Here is a 21,232-nt window from a genome sequence, read left to right on the forward strand (position 1 = left end):
CCCCACGAGGAAATTCTCTGCCTCACTGACTTCTGGGGAGCGGGGTTCCCCAGCATCAGGAGCCACTTTTCTTCTGTTCTCCTTTCAACTAAACCTTGACCTCACTGGTTTGTTAACTTTGCATCCTGGGAGAAACTAGGGTTTGGTTTTGTTTTGCTAGGGCTGAGGTAGGCTCCAACACTGTCCCAAGAGAACAGTTCAGATCTGAAGTCAGAAGTACCTTCATCTTTCCTTCGAAATGATCTGATCTGCTACTATCATAACTCTGCCTGTCACTCTGGTCTTACCCCAATATATTATTTTCCTGAGGATGTAATGCTACCACATATAAACATATATATGGTAAAAGCTATGCATATGTACATTATGGGGAAAATACATACACATGTGTCTAGATCTGTCTGTACCTGTATCCATACCCATACCTCTATGTATATTATTTCCATCTCTGTTTCTATTTACTATGTCTTCAAATAGGGTACGAGCTTTAATGAGAAGATTACATCGGTCTTGGGTGCTCACCACCCAGAACAGGGTCTGACGAACAGCGGGCAGCCAACAGATATTTGTTGAATGAATGGCTCAATCGGACAACTAATTTTTGGTGAGAAAAAATGCTATTTACATTACTGGTGCCGGGGGCCACAGCAGAACAGAAACCTGTGGTTTCTTCTCCTGTCTATGAGGGCACACACCGCCGGTTTTTGCTCTTCTGCAAAGACACCATTTTAAATGTGCCTGAAAGATGCTGACCTGGATGAAGCCCAGATGGAGAGCAGAGCTAGCTTGCACCTCCCCGGACTTGCTGCTCGGGTATCCTTCACTCTGCCCTGGTCCTTAAACCATCCGCTGATGTCAGTGGTGCAGGCTCTGCCTGTTGCTATGGATACCGTTGTCAGAGTGGAAATGGGGAAGAGACTGAGAGATATTCGATTTCCAGACTGTGTGTGGGTTAGCATCCCAACCTGCCATGCCAGTTGTTCCCAGCAAATATTTGTGAAGGGGATTGAATAAAGGTAAGGGATCACAGGAAAGTCACGTTGCTTTGTTGAACTTGTTTCCTCTCTAAAAGTGAGATTTGCTGGATCCCTGGATTATAGCAGATGCTGCTGTTGAATCACCTGGCATTATACTTGGCATGCTGTAGCCAGGATATTTTTTTAAAAACTGTGTTCCAACTTCACTTGCGTCAGAATGAGGAGAGGAGAGGCGATGGATGGCTAAAATGCAGAGTCCTGGCCTGTGGGCAAGGTCCCACACCCGACCCTCTTTTTAAGCCCCTCTCCTGCTTTATTTTATGTGGAAACCATCCAGTACCTGAAATGATCTTCTTTGTTACTTTTTCCTTCTTTCCTAACACTGCAGAGTAAGCTCCACTGCATGAGAATGGAGACTGTCTTTCTTGCTGTCCTCCTGTACTGTCCCAGTGCCCAGCACTCGGCAGGTGCTTCCTGTACACAGTCGTCCCTTGGTATCCTCATAGGGTTGGTTCCAGGGCTCCCAGGATTCCCAAGTCCGGGGGTGCTCAAATCCCTTACATAAAGTGGCATGGTGTTTGCTTACAACCTACACACACCTCCTGTGCACGTAAGCCATCTCTAGAGAACTAATGAACACTCACACAATGCAAGGTGAGGTGGCAGGGCAGGCACCTGGGATTCGGGTCGGAGGCCTTTCTGTGTAGACCCAGAACCCAGAGGAGGGAGCAGTGAAGGGGGCAGAGCAGCCCCGGGGGTAGGACTTACGTTCACACCCGTGTCCCCAGACACATCCGGAATCCAAGACAACGGTCCCCAGTCGAATGCCCAGGAGGCCATGGGAGGGAAGACAGGGGCTGGGCTCCTGCCATGAGGCAATTTGGGATATCTTTTATTTCTGTAAAGATGGAACCGGCATTTCTTAATCTAAGTGATTCTGCCACCATGACGTCACCAGGATGGCTAAAAATTAAGATCTCAGCAGCATCAAATGTTGGTGGGGATGTGGCATGCTGGAGTGTGTTGGGGGAGAGTAAAATGGGGCAAACATTTTGGAACAAGCCTGCCATTTTCTTAAAATGAGTGATCCTTTTGGTCTGGCCACAATGTCCTCAGGGTACAGAGTCAACTGTGAAAGAAGGCGTCTCACCATGAGCCTGACACTGGTGGATTGGGAATCCACAGGGACTGGTGGGGAGTGTGGCAGAAGGGGGACTGTGTTTTGCTGAAGTGGGTGGAGCTAGCAGGTACCACCCAATGGCTTCCATACATGAAACCAAACCCAGGGTCACCAGATCTGATTTTCCAAGAGAAATTGGAAATGCACTGTTCACAGAATTCAATGCCACTTCCACTTTTGTACTTTAAAGTGGACATGTAAACTGGCAAACCATCATGGTGGACAGTTAGGCAACACCAAGGCAAAATTCAGATGCCTGCATCCTTGTACTCAGTAATCCCACCTCTGGGACTACATTGTGTGGATGTATTCCTGCGTGTGTGAAATAGCACGTATGTGGCCGGCGCCGCGGCTCAATAGGCTAATCCTCCACCTAGCGGCGCTGGCACACCAGGTTCTAGTCCAGGTCGGGGCGCCGGATTCTTTCCCGGTTGCCCCTCTTCCAGGCCAGCTCTCTGCTGTGGCCCAGGAAGGCAGTGCTTGGGCCCTGAACCTCATGGGAGACCAGGAGAAGCACCTGGCTCCTGCCTTCGGATTAGCGTGGTGCGCCGGCTGCAGCGCACCAGCCGAGGCGGCCATTGGAGGGTGAACCAATGGCAAAAGGAAGACCTTTCTCTCTGTCTCTCTCTCTCACTATCCACTCTGCCTGTCAAAAAAAAAAAAAAAAAAAGAAATAAAGAAATAGCACATATGTATGGTAATTCGCTGCAGCGTCACATGTTACAACAGAGGACTGGACACAACCTCAGCATGCATGAGGACAGACAGGTGACGTGAGTGTGGGACATTATTTCAATGGGATGTTCTAAATGTAGAGGAAAAGTGCATATGACACTGGTGCGGGTATGGAAGGACCTCCAAGAGTGAACTATTTAACTGAATGAGGGTGCACAGTTGACTAGGCATCACTCAGGACTTTGCAGATATTAACTCATTTGATCCTCAGAACAACACCCATTTCAGAGCTGAGGAAGCTCAGGTACCAATGGGCTAAGTCAAGGTGTCCCTGAGCCCCACCTTTCAACAAGTGGAGAAGCCGGGACTGCAGCTTAGATGGACGGGTGCCGCAGGCTTCTAACTGCACAGCTGTGCTGGCTTTTCCCTGGGTTGCAGGAAAACGGGGGCAACATTTACTACAGTGTCAAAAAGGTTAACGGGGGTGGTAACTGACAATGTGATGCGCTTAGAACTACTTATCAAGGATTGTGTGACAGATGCGGCTTCCAGGAAGGCTACCAGGTGACCTTGGGATAAGAGGAGAAGGTGAATTTTCTTTTAAGATTTGTTTATTTGAAAGGCAAAGTTACACACACACACGTACACAGAGAGAGACAGGGACAGAGAAATAGACAGAGACAAAGAGATACAGAGAGATATCTTCCATCTGCTGGTTAACTCCCCAAATAGCTGCAACAGCCAGGGCTGGGTTAGGCCAAAGCCAGGAGCCAGGAGCTTTATCCAGGCCTTGAATGTAGATGTAGGTCCCCTGCACCCGCGTGGGAGACCCAGAGGAAACTCCTGGCTCCTGGCTTTGGATCTGCGATCGGCGTAGCTCCGGCCATTACAGCCATCTAGGGAGTGAGCCAGTGGGTGGAAGACCTCTCTCTCTCTCTGTCTCTTTCAAATAAATAAATCTTAAAAAAAAAAAAAAAAAAAAAAGAATGTAGATGCAGAGGCCCAAGCAGTTGGGCCACCTTTGGTTGCTTTTTCAGGCACATTAGCAGGGAGCTGGATTGGAAGTGGAGCAGCCAGGACTTGACCTGGCTGGAGTTCATATGGGATGCCAGCAGTATGAGTGGTGCCTAACCCACTGTGCCACAATGCTGGCCACAAGTTGAATTTTCTTTCTCCTCTCCTCTCCCCTCCTCCCCTCCCCTTCCCTCTCCTCCCCTCCTCTCCCTCTTCTCCCCTCTTACTCCTCCCCTTTCCTCTCTCCCCTCTTTCCCTTCCTTCCTCCTTTCCTTTTTATTTATTTGAAAGTCAGAGTCACAGAGAGAGAGAGAGGGAGAGAGAAAGGGAGAGAGAAAATCTTCCATCTGCTGGTTCACTCCCAAAATGGCCACGATGGCCTGGGCTTGGCCAGGCAGGAGCCAGGAACTTCTTCTGGGTCTCCCACATGGGTGCAGGGGCCCAAGGGCTTGAGCCATCTTCTGCCGCTTTCCCAGATGCATTAGCAGGGAGCTGGATCCGAAGTGGAGCAGTCGGGACTTGAACCAGTGCCATATGGGATGCCAGCGCTGCAGACTGCAGCTTAACCCGCTGTGCCACAGAGCTAGCTCTGAGCTGAATTTTCACACACAATTTTCCATAGAATTATTATGTTCACAGAATTACAGTGACATCATAGAATGTAATTTCCACTCTGTGATTATGTTTCCACTTAAGAATGAAGGAAGCTGAATCCCAACGAGACAGGCTGTGCTCCTTTGTCTTCTCAGAGCTCCGGGCCAGTCCCTCACACTGTGAGTATATTGTGTTTTCGTGGGGCCGCCTGAGCAGCAGTCACTGCTGTGACCCCTAGAACAATGCTGGCAGCTTAAAGCAGACAGAATCCACGTCTCAGAATTGTGCACGTTACCCATCTTTACCGAATGGGATGAGGAACTGGTGGAATGACTGAACGGCTTGGAGAACAACGTGTTCTGTCCCTCATCCTTGCTGGAGGCTGAGGGTTTCTGGCCGAAGCTGCAAAGACCCCCCAACTCCCCCCTTCTGCAAAGCCCCTTTCTGAAGGTGAATTTTAACTGCATAAAGGCCAGCAAGCATTGCTCACGGGGGTCCCTGCCCCGCCCGCCCCCCGCAGCCTTGCGCGTGGCCCCCTCAAGAGCTTTCTTCTGGCGACACTGTTGCTATGGAAACCGCAGCCAGCCAGCCTGGAGGGGGCTGCGGCAAGAGCAGGGAAGGCAGCAGAATGAGTCTTCTGCGCACAGAACTTGGACCATGAGAACGTGCGGGTTCGAAACCCCAGCCTGGACCCATCACGGCCCCCTTCCCCTGCCCCCATGGAGGCTTGCCCTGCCCCAGCCCCTCTTCCAAGGTGGGGAAGGCCTGTGTGCCTGGGCGTGGAGGCTGCTCCACCCTGACTGATCACTACCCAGGTTTTTCAAGGGGTCCCAAAGCCCCCACACCCCACTGCAGAAGCACCGTGCAGGAAACGCGCCCTAGACATGCAGAGCACTTGGGCTACTCTCTAGAGAAAAATGTTTCTAGAACCTTCTACATGTGGCCTGCCATTGTTTTCTCCAAATAACTTGTCCTTGTCTGAACATTTTAATTTTGGAAGTCATTTACTTTTTCATTGGAGATATTTAGAGAGCAGAGAGCTCTCATTCTTGGGTCCCTCCCAGAAGGCCCACAGTTTGGCCCTGGGCCCACTGAAGCTGGGGACAGGAGACTCAATCAGGCTTGGATGCGGATGTCAGAGGCGGGTGGAGGCAGCCCCACGCCCTGCCGGGGTCTGCATTAGCAGAAAGCTGAGGCAGGCAGGGCTGTGGCTGGAGCCCAGGCACCCCCCTGTGCCATGTGGCTGTCTCAACCATAGACCAAAAGCCCACACCTGGAATCTTACCTTTCACTTCCCCGTGTGTGGTCCCCCGGCTCCGCTTGGGGTAAGTGAACTTCTGTGAACAGAGCAGTGTCTGTCCCAGGCTCTGCTTTACCCCCTTCCACCACGCCTGGCACAGACCAGGCGCTCTGAGCGAACGAATGAGTGAACCCGTGACTTCCTGCTGTACCTCAGTCCCACAGGAAGTGGCTGGCATGGGGTAGATTTCCTGGATTTCTGGCCTCTGGGGGAGACATACATTCTAATCTTGGTCCCATGCCCTCTTCGCTGACCCCCAGTGGTGCTGAAAGTGCCCTCTTATCTCCCCTCATATGAAGGCGGCTGGGCCACTGAACAGCCGTGAGCCTCAGGGTCGGTCCCTCCACTTCTCTGTGCCTCAGTTTCCTTACCTGCAAAATGGCCATGCTGCTGCTGCCGTCTCCCTGTGAGGTCTGAAAGGGAAACGCAGGTAAGCGCACACAGCACCGTGTGCATTTTTCAGTTCATCTCAGCGGGGAGTGCCCAGATATGTGGCAGCGTCTGGAGATAGTCTGGTCGTTGTGACTTGGGGGGGGGGGGTGCTGTCATCCGTGCTGCACCACCTCCCGGACTGCTATGGCCTGACCCAGAGTGCACGTGTTGCAAACTTAATCGGCAGTGCAGCTGAGGGAGGGCTGGTGACTGGGCCGTCATGCTCTTGCACTGGTTAGCGCAGGAGTGAAGAGTTCCTCTCTCTCTCTCTCTCTCTCTCTCTCTCTCTCTCTCATACACACACACACACACACACACACACACACACACACACGCTGTCTTGCTTTTCCAAAGTGATGGTGCCGCAAGGCCCTTGCCAGAGCTGCCCCTGGGCCGTGGACGCGCAGCCTGCAGAGTGAAAGCAGTCAGTGCTCACTGTAACTGACCAGGTCTCAGGGACTCCGTCAGGGCAGCAGCAAACGACGGGGGCAGCAGCTCACCCCGCAGAGACATCCGGCCCCTTTGAAGACCCTGGTGTACACACATAGGTGAGGGGTCTTCGTTCATGGGAAACGTGGTCTTGTATCATGAAAATAACGTGCATGGATTCAAAAATCTTTGGCACCAAAATAAACTTACCTTTTAATCCTATTTTCTACAATTTTTTGAAGCATCTTCCCACATTTATAATAGCCTAGAGCAGGGAGAAATAAAGCAGCATAATATGAGACGTATTCATTATTTAAAATTTTCTAGTATCTATATCGAGAAAGTCAGAAACAGCTAAAATTAATTTTAGGCTTTGTCTTACTTATCTCAACACATTCATGATGTCTTGTGGCCAGCGTAAAGCAGGTGGCCAGGGTGTCTCTGGGTGGTTCCGAGACCTAGTGTACAGCAGGCGGCCGGGGTGTCTCCCAGCGTGTGCTCTGTCCTGGAGCACATCTTGTTCTCCCCAGCTGCAGTTCAGGCTCCGTGCAGCACGGGGTGTGTGGTGGTGGCGGTGGTGGGGGCTTGTGGCTGCCCAGCTGGAACTTCAGGGCTAGGCAGTCACCACGTTGTGGACCAAACGGCCAGGAGGGGGCGTCCAAAGATTTATTCCAAAATCTATGCACCTGTGAAGACATTTCTAGACAGAGATTGACAAAGAAAACAGCTATGGCTTTAATACAGTCCTTTCTCCAAGAGGTAAGAAGTGATTCAGAGGTCTAACTTTGCGCCCTGTCTCCTCTCATTGGGGAGATGCAAACAGAGGAGGACAAGAGATTGCCAATCTGGATGGCTTCGGTGCAAACTTCTGTCCCCACTATCCATGCTCATCTACCCTACTGATCACAGCTGCACTCAGCATCTCTGCCTGGATGCCCACATGGCCTCGGATCCAGCTCAGTGCCCACCGGAAGCCAGAGCTATCGTGCTTGGGCCGTGGCCTGACATCCCCGGGGGATGCCCCACTGCACTCAGGCTCAAATCCAACCTGCTGTCCATGGCTTAAAATACAACTTGCCCTTACCAAACCCTTAACTGCCTGTTACCACTACGCAGCCCACCTCCTGGGTACCCTGCTAGTACAGAACCAGTTGGGTCGCCCCAAAACTCCTGTGTTGAAGTCCTGACGCCCAGTCCCTGAGACTATGACTACGTGGAGACGTGCTATTTGCAAAGGTGCTGAAGATTAAAGGGCACTGGGCTGGGCCCTAATCTTCTCTAACTGCAGTTCTCAGGGGAAGAGGTGAAGAGGACACAGATGCACACAGAGGGGCGACCACATGGAGACACGGGGAGGTGCCACCTGCAAGCCCGGCAGAGTCTCCAGGAGAAAGCGACCAGCCGGCCAGCCAGATGTGAGACAGTGGGGGAAATCGCACAGTTCACGCTGCCAGGGCTGCCGCAGCGGGCGAGCACCCAGCTCAGAGCCCTTGCATTTCCTGAGCACACTCAGCTCTGTTTCTCGCATCCGCCCCCATGCTCCTCTGAGTCTGCCTTCTGACTTGTTCCGCGAGGTCTGGCTCCGCACCATGGACAAGGCAGCAGCAAGTGCGTGCTGAGTGTGTCATGAGGACTCCCTCCTCTGATCTGTACCTCTCTCTGAGGTTGCTGCTGTCAGATGCCTTTGTTCCAGATGGGCGCGTGGGGACAAGAAGAGCTAAAAACTTCCTATTTCAGGTGCTATGGCCAGGATGTCCACTGACAGGACAGAACTGATAAAGCAGTACTGATGTTTGTCCTGTAGTGAACACCCTACTTCCAGCCAGGCCCTGCTGTCAGGCATTCCACTGTATCCATTGATTTGCCCCCAGTGGCTAGTTTTATGATCCTGAATTTTCAGAGGAGGAAATCCAGGCCCAGGGAGGTTACGTCACTCGCCCGAGGGCACACAGCTACTGTGTGTGGAGCTGGGGTTACACCCAGGAGCCCAGCCCCAGAACACTCTCTCCCTCCCTCTCTTGGTCTCTTTCTGTGTGTACAGGAGGCTCCATCACTTTCACACCTCTCAGGTCCTTCCTCACAGCCTTTGCACTTGCTCTTCCCTCAACTTGGAGGGAACAGCAATTTCTTCAGAGGAGCACATCTTGTTCTGTCGCTTCCTTCCCATTCTACATATGTCTGCCCGTCTGTCATCTATCTCTACCATCCCCTAGAAATGTACGCACATGTATACTCACGTGAATATGTGTCTCTATATATCTATATGTATTACAGATACAGAAATACCTCTACCTGTCTACTACACACACACGCGCGTGTGCATAAAATGAAACGAGAGGGACGAACTGGGAGCAGAAGGCAGCTGTGTTGGCAGGGGTCAGGGACCCCGGCTCAGCACCATCTCTGTCCTGTGTACTGCAGGACGTGCAGCAGCGTCCTTGGCCTCCACCCCCACAAATCCCAGCCGTCTCCTCGTCCCGTCATGACGACAAGGAGTGTCTCGGGTACTGCCAGCCGTCTCCAGGGGCCCTGTCATGACGACAAGGAGTATCTCCGGGTACTGCCAGCCGTCTCCTCGTCCCGTCATGACGACAAGGAGTATCTCCAGGTACTGCCAGCCGTCTCCAGGGGCCCCCATCATGACGACAAGGAGTATCTCCGGGTATTCCAGCTGTCTCCAGGGGCCCCGTCATGACAACAAGGAGTGTCTCTGGGTACTGCCAGCCATCTCCAGGGGCCCCGTCATGACGACAAGGAGTGTCTCCAGGTACTGCCAGCTGTCTCCAGGGGACAGAATCTGCCCGTATGGGAACCACTGGAGTAGCATCGTGGGCACCGGCTGCTTCTGAGGAAAACCTAAGGATGGAGCTGGACTTTGGGGCCAGGCAGAGTCGGCAGTGAACAGTACATGGGTGGGACAAGGAAGGGCACAACCCCAGGAGGGAGCCTCTATGCTCAGCCTGATTTCTCTGCTGTTAGTTTCCTGCAAGAAACCCACCAATGGTTTCTGGTCTCACCCAGAGCAAAGCGTCTCTGCACACCTTGGCCTGGGTGCCTCCTGTGGTCCCCCACTCTCACTGAGGCTCTTCCTCTTGGCTCTATCTGCACCAGCCTTCAACCGTACTGCCTGAACCTACTCTTGTATGTTCCCGTCCCTGGGCAGAGCAAATGCCTTCCGAAGGCACCGTCTTGTATTCTCACTGATCATTTCTAAGCATGAACATAGAATCACCTGTTAAGAACACCAGTTCCACTAAACAAAGCAGGGAGTCTGTTTAAACAATGTCAAGCAGAGACACTAAGTTTAGTATGGAGGGCGGAACCAGGCAGAGATGGTACAGGGCATCGCTGCAACCACCTCACTCTGCAAGCCCAGGTTAGCTTCCTGGAACGCAGGGCTGACAGAAGCCACTCCTGCTTCGAATGCTCTTCTCCTGAGGAGGAAGATTGTTCTCAGTGGTTACTGGCAATGTGTGCTCCAGCTCTCGGCTCCCTCTGTAGCTCCTGGCTCGTCACCCCCCCCCCCCGCCCCACTCTGTAAATACACCAGTTTCCCAGCCTCCATCCTTCCACACCTGTCCTTCCAAATGAGGCACTGGAGAAGCGTGACTCTGGAGCCAGCGAGTCTGATCGGTGCTTCCCTGGGAGCTTGCCCTGGGTTCTCCTGGTCTCAGCCTGGCGCTCTCCTCCTTACAGGCAAAGATGTATCTGAGGAGGGAATAAAGGAATGCCATCAAGTTCAAGGTGACTGTGGTCCCACTGGCAGTGTCAGAGCTGAGCAACTGCAGATTCATAGCGCGTCAGGGGAGCCATGAGCTCCAGCACGATGAGAGTAACCTAGCGACGTGAAGTCACTTTTCTGAGGACACACAGTGCGCTGCACCTGCAGACCTATGGAAGATGCTGCAGCGTGACTGAGCAAGGTGTGAAGCATGGAGGCTTTAAAAAACTAGTGAATTAATTAAAAGTTGTGTGTGTGTGTGCACACGCGCAAAAGGACATGAGAGCTGATGAGTGGCTACTGCAATTTTCCAGGCAGAAGGCTGTGGCGGTTTGGGCCAGGGGTGGTGGGAGATGGGAAAAGAAAATGCACAGAAAAGGCAGGGTCAGGAGCGCAAGGAGACCCCTGCTGGTCTCCTACAGCACTTTCTGCTGAATGAAACAGCCCAGCAGGTCTGCGAGGAAGTTTTGTGTTGCTGCTGAAGGAAAGGAAGGAATGGCTTTCTTGGATTTAGAATGGCGCGGTCAGTATTCTGGAGTTAGCCATGAAAATATCTAAAACACAGTTATCGGTCCCCAAAGCATATCCTTAAATCTTAAATCCCACCTCCCACTGGCTTTTCTCTAATTTTGTTTTTTAAAGATTTATTTATGTATTTGAAAATCAGAGTTAGAGAGAGGTCTTCCAGGTACTGGTTCACTCCCCAAATGGTCACAATGGTTGGAGCTGGGCCAATCCAAAGCCAGGAGCCAGAAGCTTCTGGGTCTTCCACGTGGGTGCAGGGTTCCAAGGAGTTGGGTCATCCTCTACTGCTTTCCCAGGCCATAAGCAAAGAGCTGGATTGGAAGTGGAGCAGCCGGGAATTGAACCAGTGCCCATAAGGGGTGCTGGCGCTGCAGGCACTGGCGCCTTTTCTCTAATTTTCAAGCAACGGTGTTTTTCCCAGTGTGTTGCTTTGTGCACTGTGTGCTCAGCACAGTAAGTGCCCAGTGAATCCCAGCTGTCTGTAGTCCCTGCTTCTCTCCCCCATTTTTCACATTTAACTTTGTTTCTAATTGACAAATAATAATTTATATATTGTGGGTTACAATGAGATAGTCTGATGTATGTATACATTGTAGAAACATTAAAGTAAATCAGTAACCTCACACACCCATCGCTTTTGTGGTGAAATATTTCAAATCTACTCTTTCAATAATTTAAAAATGCACTATGCATTATTGTTTTAGTCACCACTTAGTACACTATGTAACTGAGCATAAAGTTTTATTAGAGAGGAGAAATAAGCTCCTGTCAGTTATTTTATGATTATTACCTGTTATGATTTGTTATTTGCTACATTTCCCATTGTGTGTTGCACATTGGATTTGTTGCACGTTTGTTTGTGGATCTGGGTCTCCTGCTAGACTGTATCTCAGGGCCAGGGACCACATCCTCCGTTCCTGAGCTCCGAATATGCAGTGTGGCTCCTAGCAGTCGGCAGTCAGTAAACGGTTGTGGAACCAGGTCACGCGTGCCATGTCAGACGTGCTGTGCCACGTGGCAGCTGAAGCTTCATGCTGGTGCATGCTGCTCTTCCCCCCTGCCTTCCAAGGGCAGCCTCCACTCCGGTTCAAAGGTCAGCTCCATGCCAGCGTCTTTTTGTTTAAGAAATAGATGCTGATTCTAATTGTCTAATAAAATCCACAGTAAAGCCAGTCACAGCTTTAAAACTAAAAGAAACAGATGCTGAAACACCGATGGATGAAATGGGATCATCTTAGGGAATCTGCAAACGCTCCGGCTGGGGGTCAGGTAGCATGGGTGGGGACGCTGAACCTGAACGGGGTTCCTCGTGCTATTTTGCATACTTTAATACACGCCCAAACTTTTCAATGACCCTGTCCCCACCCCACTTCTCACACTCAGCGCCGAAGTCATCTTTCTAAGCTGCAGATCTGACTGCATCGTTCTGTTATTCCAAACCTCCTGCTGCCCTCTGGAAAAAATCAAAAAGAGGCAAATCTCGCTTAATTCCCACCACAGCCAGGACTGTGAGCGCTCATCAGTGTCACGGGAAGAAAATGAAATATTGATAAAGCCTGTGATTACATCTCTGGCTCTCCCAGCTCTAGGCGTCCCCGCCTCGGGGAGCAGAGTTCACGGATACTTTCCCCTCTGCAAGCATTTTTACAGCGAAGCAATCACAGTGATGAATAGATCGTCCCAGAAGTCATCAGCCATATATTCCAAGCAAACTGCAGAAAGCAATCTTCATGTAGCAATTCCCACCCCAGCAGTTGTTTATTATGTATGCAGCCTCATGTAATTGGTATTTTGTATTCTGTTTCTCCGGGTACATCCAAAGTTGTCTCCATTGTGCTTCTCCAGGGACTCCGAAACACAGGCGTTCTCCATCTTCTGAAGCAAACAAGTTCTATAATGCAAACCTTGAAGGTCACGTTTCCCAGGGGCGGACATACTTTGGCCATTTGTCATCGGATCAGCTTTCCTGGCAGCTAATCCCCATGGCAGCTGCGCGGCCCTGTGGCATGTCAAACTGCCTCTGACCAGCCCGCGCCCCTCCATGGAAGGCGACAGGGGACTGCACCGGCCTCCTTGATCAGCGGCAGCTGCTGCAGTGCTGTTGGCTGCTGCGCTGCTGCTGAAAACCATGCACTGCGTGAAATCTGCTGTAGTGGGGGCAGCAGCCATATGCCCCCTCATCTCTCTCTGCTGAGAGAAGGCAGGCAAGTTGTGCCCTGAAGTAATGTCCTCTGCCCACGGCGATGCCACGGTCTTCCCTGAACCAGGGTGAAGTCTAGTTGGAGTTTTATGGGTGGAGAACCCTGAGACCCCCAGCTATAGCTTCTAGCTTTTCTTTCAGAAGAACAGAATGTATTTTAGCAAAAACATAACCAATAAAAAAATCCGAAGTGTACAAGGTTCTGGCTTTGAGAGCAGCTTTTAGGAGCAAACTTCGCCAGCCTCTCCCTAGGTCTGTGCCTTGGTTGGCTTTCACCCTAATGCCCCTTGCCCCGTTCCTGTGTGCCTCATGGGGAGCACCCCTGAGGAACAAGGCAGCACAGGCTTGCTCTCTGATGCGAGGACAAGGACTGATGTGCCTGGGAAAGCAGCAGCAGGTCACCCAAGGTCTTGAGCCCCTGCCACCCATGTGCAAGACCCAGGTGGAGCTCCTGGCTCCTGGCTTCAGCCTGGCCCAGCCCTGGCTGTTGTTGCTATTTGGAGGAGTGAACCAGCTAATGGAAGATCTCTCTTTCTCTCTGTCTCTCCCTCTCTATCACTCTGCCTTTCAAATAAATACAATATAACTGAAAAAGAGAACGGGGCCAGCACTGTGGCACAGTGGGCTGAACCTCTGCCTGCACTGCCGGTATCCCTTATGGGCACCGGTTCAAGACCCAGCTGCTCATGCTCCACTTCTGATCCAGCTCTCTGCTATGGCCTGGGGAAGCAGTAGAAGATGGCCCAGGTCCGTGGGCCCCTGCACCCAAGTGGGAGACCTGGAAGAAGCTCCTGGCTCCTGGCTTCAGATTGGCTCAGCTCTGGCTGTTGTGGCCATTTGGTGAGTGGACCAGTGGACAGAATGATACCCCCATCTGTAACTCTACCTCTCAAATAAATGAAAAACCTCTACAAAAAAATGAACAAAATGTGCACCTGTACAGACTCATTTTCCTTGTCATCTTCCCATAAGCAATATAGATAGCAACTATTTACAGAGCACTTCCATTGGGCATCAGAAATAGTCTAGAGGTGATTTACAGTGTACAGGAGGATTGAGCAGGTTATATGCAAACACGGCTCCATTTTACATAATGGACTTCAGCATCCCGGGTTTTTGGTATTGGAGGGGGTTCTGGGACCAGGCCCCCTGTAGCTACTGAGGGGTGACTGCATTCAGCCATCGCTCTCGTGGGACCAAGTCTGCTCAGTGTGACTCCCTGCTCCCTGCATTAGGGCTACTACGTATTGAATTGTGACCCTTCCCCCAGATTCACACGCTGAAGTCATGAAGTGAGGTCCTGAAATGGGGCTGTAACTGGCAGGCTGGTGACCCCATAAGAAGGCACGCCTGGCCTCATGCACTGCCATCTGAGGACACAGTGACATGCGCCATCCACAAGACACAAAGAGCAGCTCTCACCAGGAACCAGATTTCATCTTGGACTTCCAGTCTGCAGAATTGGGAGAAAATAAATGTCTGTTGTGTGTGACACCCCGCTTGTGTTCTGTTATGCAACCCCCAGCAGATGCATCCGGGGACCCCAGTTCCTTCCGTCTTGTTACTCTGCATGCCCCACCAGGTTGTCTCCCACCTCCCTGCCTGGAGAGCTGCTGGAGGTCACACAGCATTCCTGCCTCCGAGAGAGAAGGGACAAAGAAGCATCTGCCCTAGTATTCCCTTTCAGAGGCCTCATCTTCACGTGCTTCCATCCTATTGCCCAGAGGCTGGTCACATGGTCACACCCAGGTACAAAGGGTTCGGGTATATTTGACCCAATCAAAATACAAGCTTGACCTTTGACTGTAATGCAAATTTATTTTTTTTTTATTTTTTTTTTTTGACAGGCAGAGTGGACAGTGAGAGAGAGAGACAGAGAGAAAGGTCTTCCTTTGCCGTTGATTCACCCTCCAATGGCCGCCGCGGCCGGCGCGCTGCGGCCGGCGCACCGCGCTGATCCGATGGCAGGAGCCAGGAGCCAGGTGCTTTTCCTGGTCTCCCATGGGGTGCAGGGCCCAAGCACCTGGGCCATCCTCCACTGCACTCCCTGACCACAGCAGAGAGCTGGCCTGGAAGAGGGGCAACCGGGACAGAATCCGGCACCCCAACCGGGACTAGAACCCAGTGTGCCGGCGCCGCTAGGCGGAGGATTAGCCTAGTGAGCCGCGGCGCCGGCCTTGTAATGCAAATTTAAAATGTTATTTTAAAAAATTAAACTACTCAGTTAAAAAAATAAATTTTTAAATAAAAAACTCCCAATACAAGCTTGAATGTATGCAAGAAAGCAAGATATAAAATTCAGATTATATGCTAAAAAACTGCCAGTTTGGAAATTTCTAGGTGGTGGCTCCTTTTGGTAGTTGATCAGAATATGAGTCGTGATGTTTGAGATGTGACAAAAGGGGATTTCAACAAGCTCATGGAAAATGGAATTAGAAGATAAGTTTATTTTGGTCAAAACATTTTGAAATCTATGCATAGTTTTTTTTTTCGTAATACACATTTTCCATCAACTTTTCAAATAACTCTTATATTTATCATTCACCATTCAAAGATGGGTATTTTGCAATAAAACAACTGCAGGTGGGAAAATACTTGTGAACCTTGTTCCCTGAGGGCGCAAAGATAAAGGGTTGTAATTACAGATGTTATCAATATTTCAGGTCTTTCTCATGAAAATGATATACTTCTACAGTTCTGAATGTGCTGGGAATTATGCAAAAAATTTCCATCCTCTCTTACTTTTTTTATATTACTATTGTTTTAAAATATTTATTTATTTGAAAGGCAGAGTTACAGAAAAAGAGAGAGAGGGACTGAGACTTTCCATCTGCAGGTTCACTCCCCAAATGGTCGCAAAGGCCACAGCGGGGCCAATTTGAAGCCAAGAGCCAGAAGCTTCTTCCAGGTCTCCCACATGGGTGCAGGGGCCCAAACTCTTGGGCCATTCCCCACTGCTTTCCCAGGCACATTAGCAGGGAGCTGGATCAGAAGTGGAGCAGCTGGGACTTGAATCAGCACTCGTATGGGATGACGTCATGGCATCACAGATGGTGGCCTTACCGATTATACTGTAGCACTGGCCCTGACTGTTTATTTTTTAAGATATGTTTTATTTAATTAATTTATTGGAGAGTCAGAAAGAGCAAGAGCCAGGGACAGATAGAGATAGCTCCTGGTGTTGGGCCAGGAAGAACTGAGAGCTAGGAAGCTCGATCCAGGGGCCAAGAACCCAACTATGTGACCCATCACCACTGCCTTGTCAGGGCTGCATCAGCAAGAGGCAGGAGTCAGGAGCCGGGGGAGGGGATCAAACCCTGGCACTCTAATGTGGGATGCTGGCATTGATGCTGCCCATCCCTCTGTTTCTTTTAAATAGATTTCAGAGCTAGAATTGCATAAGCTTTTTTTTTAAAGATTTATTTATTTATTTATTTGAAAGAGTTACACAGAGAAAGGAGAGGCAGAGAGAGACAGAGAGAGAGAGAGAAAGAGAGGTCTTCCATCTGCTGGTTCACTTCCCAGTTGGCCACAATGGCCAGAGCTGTACCAAAGCCAGGGGCCAGGAGCTTCTTCCAAGTCTCCCACGTGGGTGCAGGGACCCAAGGACTTGGGCCATCTTCTACTGCTTTCCCAGGCCATAGGAGAGATGGATTGGAAGTGGAGCAGCCAGGTCTCGAACCGGCTCCCATATGGGATGCCGGCACTTCAGGCCAGGGCATTAACCCGCTGTGCCACAGTGCCGGCCCTGTATTGCATAAGCTTTTTAAAAGCACTGTTTTTTAGAGGCAGTGGATTTGAAATAGCAGAGATAAGTGGTCAGTTTGCAGTTTATAAATTTCATTTGCCATTTAGTGTGAGACATGGTCGGGGGGAATCATGGCCCTATTTTCTCTCCGTTTACTTCCTGGGATTTTTGCCCCCTCTGTGTTGACAACTGGGTGGTGGTATGCTACTTAACTACTCTTCTGTGCATTGACTTTAAACATTTAGGTCTAAATCATTTTAGAGTTTCAACACTGCGAGTGTCCATGGGAAGCTAGTGCTACAGAGGTGCCTTCAGAGGAAGACGAGAGCAAGAGGAAGTATGACAGAAAGAGAACAGTGCACCTATGGGTGACACAGTGGTTCCCAAACAAGGGAGTCGTTGCCTGGGAGGGCACATCTGGCAACATCTGAAGATGCTTCTGGGTGCGACACACGAGGCAAGAGGGTCTTGCTACAGGTAAGTGTGAGCAGAGACGGGTGCTGCCCAGTGTTCCACGAGGCACAGGACACCTCCCCTTCCACCCCAGACAAAGAAGCATCCAGTCCTAAAGGTCCCTAAAGCCAAGGCTTAGAACCCTGGGCTACGTGGTATTGCTGGCCAAAGTCTGGTCAAATCTCTCCTTTTCAAGAAAAGTACTTAGCAGGTGTTATGGAGCTGCTGAAGGCTTGCCAATATCTCACTGGAACTTCCTCTTGAATGAAATGGAAAGAACTGTCAAGGGACTGTCGTGCTGAGATTCAGTTATCTTTGACACTGAACCATCGGAAATGACCTCAGAGCAACGTGATCTGTTCCCTACTCTGGGAAACTCTGGGCAGAAGCCGGAAAGGAGGTGAGAAAACAGCATGGAGTCAGTACATCTAAGCCATGGGAGTAGGTATGGGAGCAGGGAAGAGCCAATGGTGCTGAGACTTGGAGATGGTGGGAGCCAAATCCCCGGGACTTGCAGATGGCTGGGACTCCGTGGGAGAAGAGGGCTGAAACAGAGTTCATGCGTGACTCCACCTGGAGCAACTGTTGAGTGGCAACGATGCTGCAGAGTGGAGAAGAGAAGGATGGAAAGTGGTTGCCGTTGTTCAAGTCAGATATGAAGGCAGAAGTACCAGGTCAGCAGCAGTGGGACAGAGAAAGGGTTGAGAGTGACTGAGGTGCTGTGAGCACAGCTGGGGCAGTGTAGGGAGGAACTCACGAAATGTAAGGGGGAGCCCCAGCTGCCAATATTCAAGACAAATAATATTCTAATGCAGTATCTTCCTAAAAATCAGAAACAATGGGGCTGGTGTTGTGGCGCACCAGGTTAAGCCCTGCCTGTGGTGCTGACATCCAATGTGAGTGCTGGTTCAAGTCCCAGCTGCTCCACTTCCCATCCAGCTCCCTGCTAATGTGCCTGGGAAAGCAGTGGAGACCTGGATTACCAATGGGGTAGGGGCGGGGAAGAAGGTAGTGGAAGATAGCCCAAGTGCTTGGGCCCCTGCCACCCATGTGGGAGACTCGGATGGAGTTCCAGGCTCTTGGGAGTGTACCAGTGGATGAAAGATTCTCTCTCTCTCTCTCTCTCTCTCTCTCTCTCTAACTCAGCCTTTTAAATAAACGAATGACCCCTTTAAAAAACCAAAAACAATAAAAAAAATCCCAAACAAACCATAAAAAGCTGTGATGAGGACAATGCCATAAAGTTTACCCAAGGCAGGATCTGAGCTGCCCTCAGCACAGCTCTCTTCCCTTGCCTCACATGAGGCCGGCCATCAGATCCTGGCTTTAGCCAAAATGCTGAGATTTGTCTATAATGAACTTTTTTGCATTGGTGTTGAAATTTTAAGAAAATGGTGCATTAAAATACTGTTTATCTTGAATATAGTCAGCCCTCTGGATCCACAGATTCTATACCTGTAGGTTCAACAATCTGCAATTCAAAAATACTTTTTTTAAAAGATTTATTTATTTATTTGAAAGTCAGAGTTACACAGAGAGAGGAGAGGCAGAGAGAAAGAGAGAGAGAGAGGTCTTCTATCCAGTGGTTCATTCTCCAAATGGCCACACGGCCAGAGCTGTGCTGATCCAGAGCCAGGAGCTTCTTCCAGGTGCAGGGGCCCAAGGACATGGGCCATCTTCTACTGCTTTCCCAGGCCATAGCAGAGAGCTGGATCAGAAGTAGAGCAGCTGGCTCTCGAACCGGTGCCCATATGAGATACTGGCGTTTCAGGCCAGGGCATTAACCCACTATGCCACAGCGCCGGCCCCAAAAAATACTTTTTAAAAAGAGTTATTTAGGGGCTGGCGCTGTGGTGTAGTGGGTAAAGCAGCTGCCTTCGGTGCTGGCATCCCATATGGGCGCTGGATCAAGTCCTAGCTGCTCTGCTTCTGATCCAGCTCTCTGCTATGGCCTGGGAAAGCAGTAGAAGATGGCCCAAGTCCTTGGGCCCCTGCACCTGCATGGGAAGGAGCTCCTGGCTCCTGATCGGCACGGCTCCGGCCATTGCGGCCAAATGGGGAGTGAACCAGTGGATGTAAGACCTCTCTCTTTCTTCCTCTCTTCCTATGTGTAACTCTGACTTTCAAATAAATAAATATTTTTAAAAAGAGTTATTTATTTATGTAAAAGGTAAAGTTAGAGAGAACCTTCTGCTGGTTCACTCCTCAAATGGCCACAATGGGCTGAGGCTGAGCCAGGAGGAAGTCAGGAGCCAGGAGCTTCATCTGGATCTCCCACATGGGTGCAGGGGCCCAAGGACTTGGGCCATCTTCCACTGCTTTCCCAGGCCACAGCAGAGAGCTGGATCAGAAGTGGAGCAGCTGTCACTTGAACCAGTGCTCATATGGGATGCCAGTGTCACAGGTGGTGGCTTAACCCACTGTGCCACAATGTTGGCCCCTCAAGAATATTTTTAAAAGGTTCACATCTGTATGAACATATGCAGGCTTCTTGTCATCATTTCTTAAAAATATAAAAACAGTTTACATAACATTTATGTTGCCTGAGATATTATAAGTAGTCAAGAGATGATTTAAAATATACAAAAGGATGTGTATGGGTTCAATGCAAATACTATGTGTATCTGGGGACTGACAGAGGAAACATTTCTGAGTGAGGAGTGAGAAGCCCTCAGGATTTTCCCATGCAGCTGCACGGCCACATGAACCCTCAGCTCTCCAGAGTCCCATGGATCTTCCACTGAGCTCTGGGCAGGTTAGATTCCAGGCAGGACACATAGCCATGTGGCTAAGGAAGAAGAACATCTTTCTTGGACGGAACTCAGTTCAGACAACATCCTGGAGGCGACCTTCTCCAAAGCATGAAGCAAACATGTTTAATGCTAACCATCTGTTTGGCAAACTGTGAGGCTGCATTCTGTTTTGAACCAGTTTTTCTTCTTCTATGTCACAACATGATTTTCGAAGGAAGGCGTTTTCTATGCAAAGGACCCTTCACGATGTCGCGAGACTGGTCAGTGCTTAAATAAACGCTGAGTGAGCGGACTGCATTAATGGATGTCTTGGAATGAGGAGGATTTCTGTTTGTCCTAAGATCTCTCTGTATGTGCTTGACATCAAAAGTACATTTATGTGGAGCAGGCATTTACCTGGGGTTAAGATGCCAATCGAGATGCCCGAGCCCCGTACAGAGTGCCCCGTACAGTCCCAGCTCCAGCTCCTGGCTCTTGCTTCCTGCTAATGTAGACACCAGCAGGCAACAGCAATGGCTCAAGTCACCGGGTCCCTGTTGCCCACACAAGAGGCCTGTACAGTGTTCCTGCCTCCTGCCTTTGGCCTGATCTAGTTCTTGCCATTGCTGGCACTGGGTGAGTGAGTCAGCAGATGGGAGCTCCATCTGTCTGTCTCTCCCTATCTCTTTAGCACCAAAATAAATAAAAATAAAAGCATCTGTAAGTGTATTTGTCACTGTTACAAAAGATGTTAATGCTACAGAAAAGTTTTGAGGAGAGTATATGAGAGCTCTCAGTATGTCCACGTTTTTACTGTGTACCTCAAATCACTCCACTAAAAATTCATGTTCCTAGAGACAGAGAGTAGAGAGGTGTTTGCCAGAGGCTGGGTGTGGAGGGACTGGGGAGCTGCTGGTCAAGGGGCACACACTTGCAGTCACAAGATGAGCAATTCTGAGGAATCTAACTAACAGCGTGGTGACTGCAGCCAACAACAGTGCACGCACACTTGAAATGTGCCAGGAGAGCAGGCTGTAAGGATTCTCACCCCAACACAGACGACAGCCCTGTGAGGTGCTGGGGTGGGGAGCTGCCTGGTTTGAAGTAATCATTTCACAATGGATGTGGACATCACAACACTACCTGGCACAGGGCTCAGTTAGTACTCATCGATTACACCTTAATCAAGCTGGAAAAGGTAATAAAATAATTCCAATAAATAGTCCATGAATAGTTTTTTCATCACAAGCAT

At 50.2% G+C, this 21,232-nt stretch overlaps 1 long non-coding RNA gene across 1 annotated transcript in view; it reads right to left on the reverse strand.

Moving 5' to 3' along the window:
• Positions 1–21,232, reverse strand: part of LOC108175806 (uncharacterized) — a 227,368-nt gene that overhangs the window by 13,759 nt on the left and 192,377 nt on the right. Inside the window, exons 4-7 of the long non-coding RNA XR_007916015.2 lie at positions 10,177–10,309; positions 6,984–7,301; positions 6,812–6,866; positions 6,112–6,153 (exon numbers count right to left, since the gene is read on the reverse strand). This is a non-coding gene — a long non-coding RNA (uncharacterized lncRNA). The remainder of the gene's footprint in view (positions 1–6,111; positions 6,154–6,811; positions 6,867–6,983; positions 7,302–10,176; positions 10,310–21,232) is intronic.

The sequence above is a fragment of the Oryctolagus cuniculus genome, chromosome 18, assembly GCF_964237555.1.
Source record: "Oryctolagus cuniculus chromosome 18, mOryCun1.1, whole genome shotgun sequence".
In the NCBI taxonomy this organism is placed as follows: domain Eukaryota; kingdom Metazoa; phylum Chordata; class Mammalia; order Lagomorpha; family Leporidae; genus Oryctolagus; species Oryctolagus cuniculus.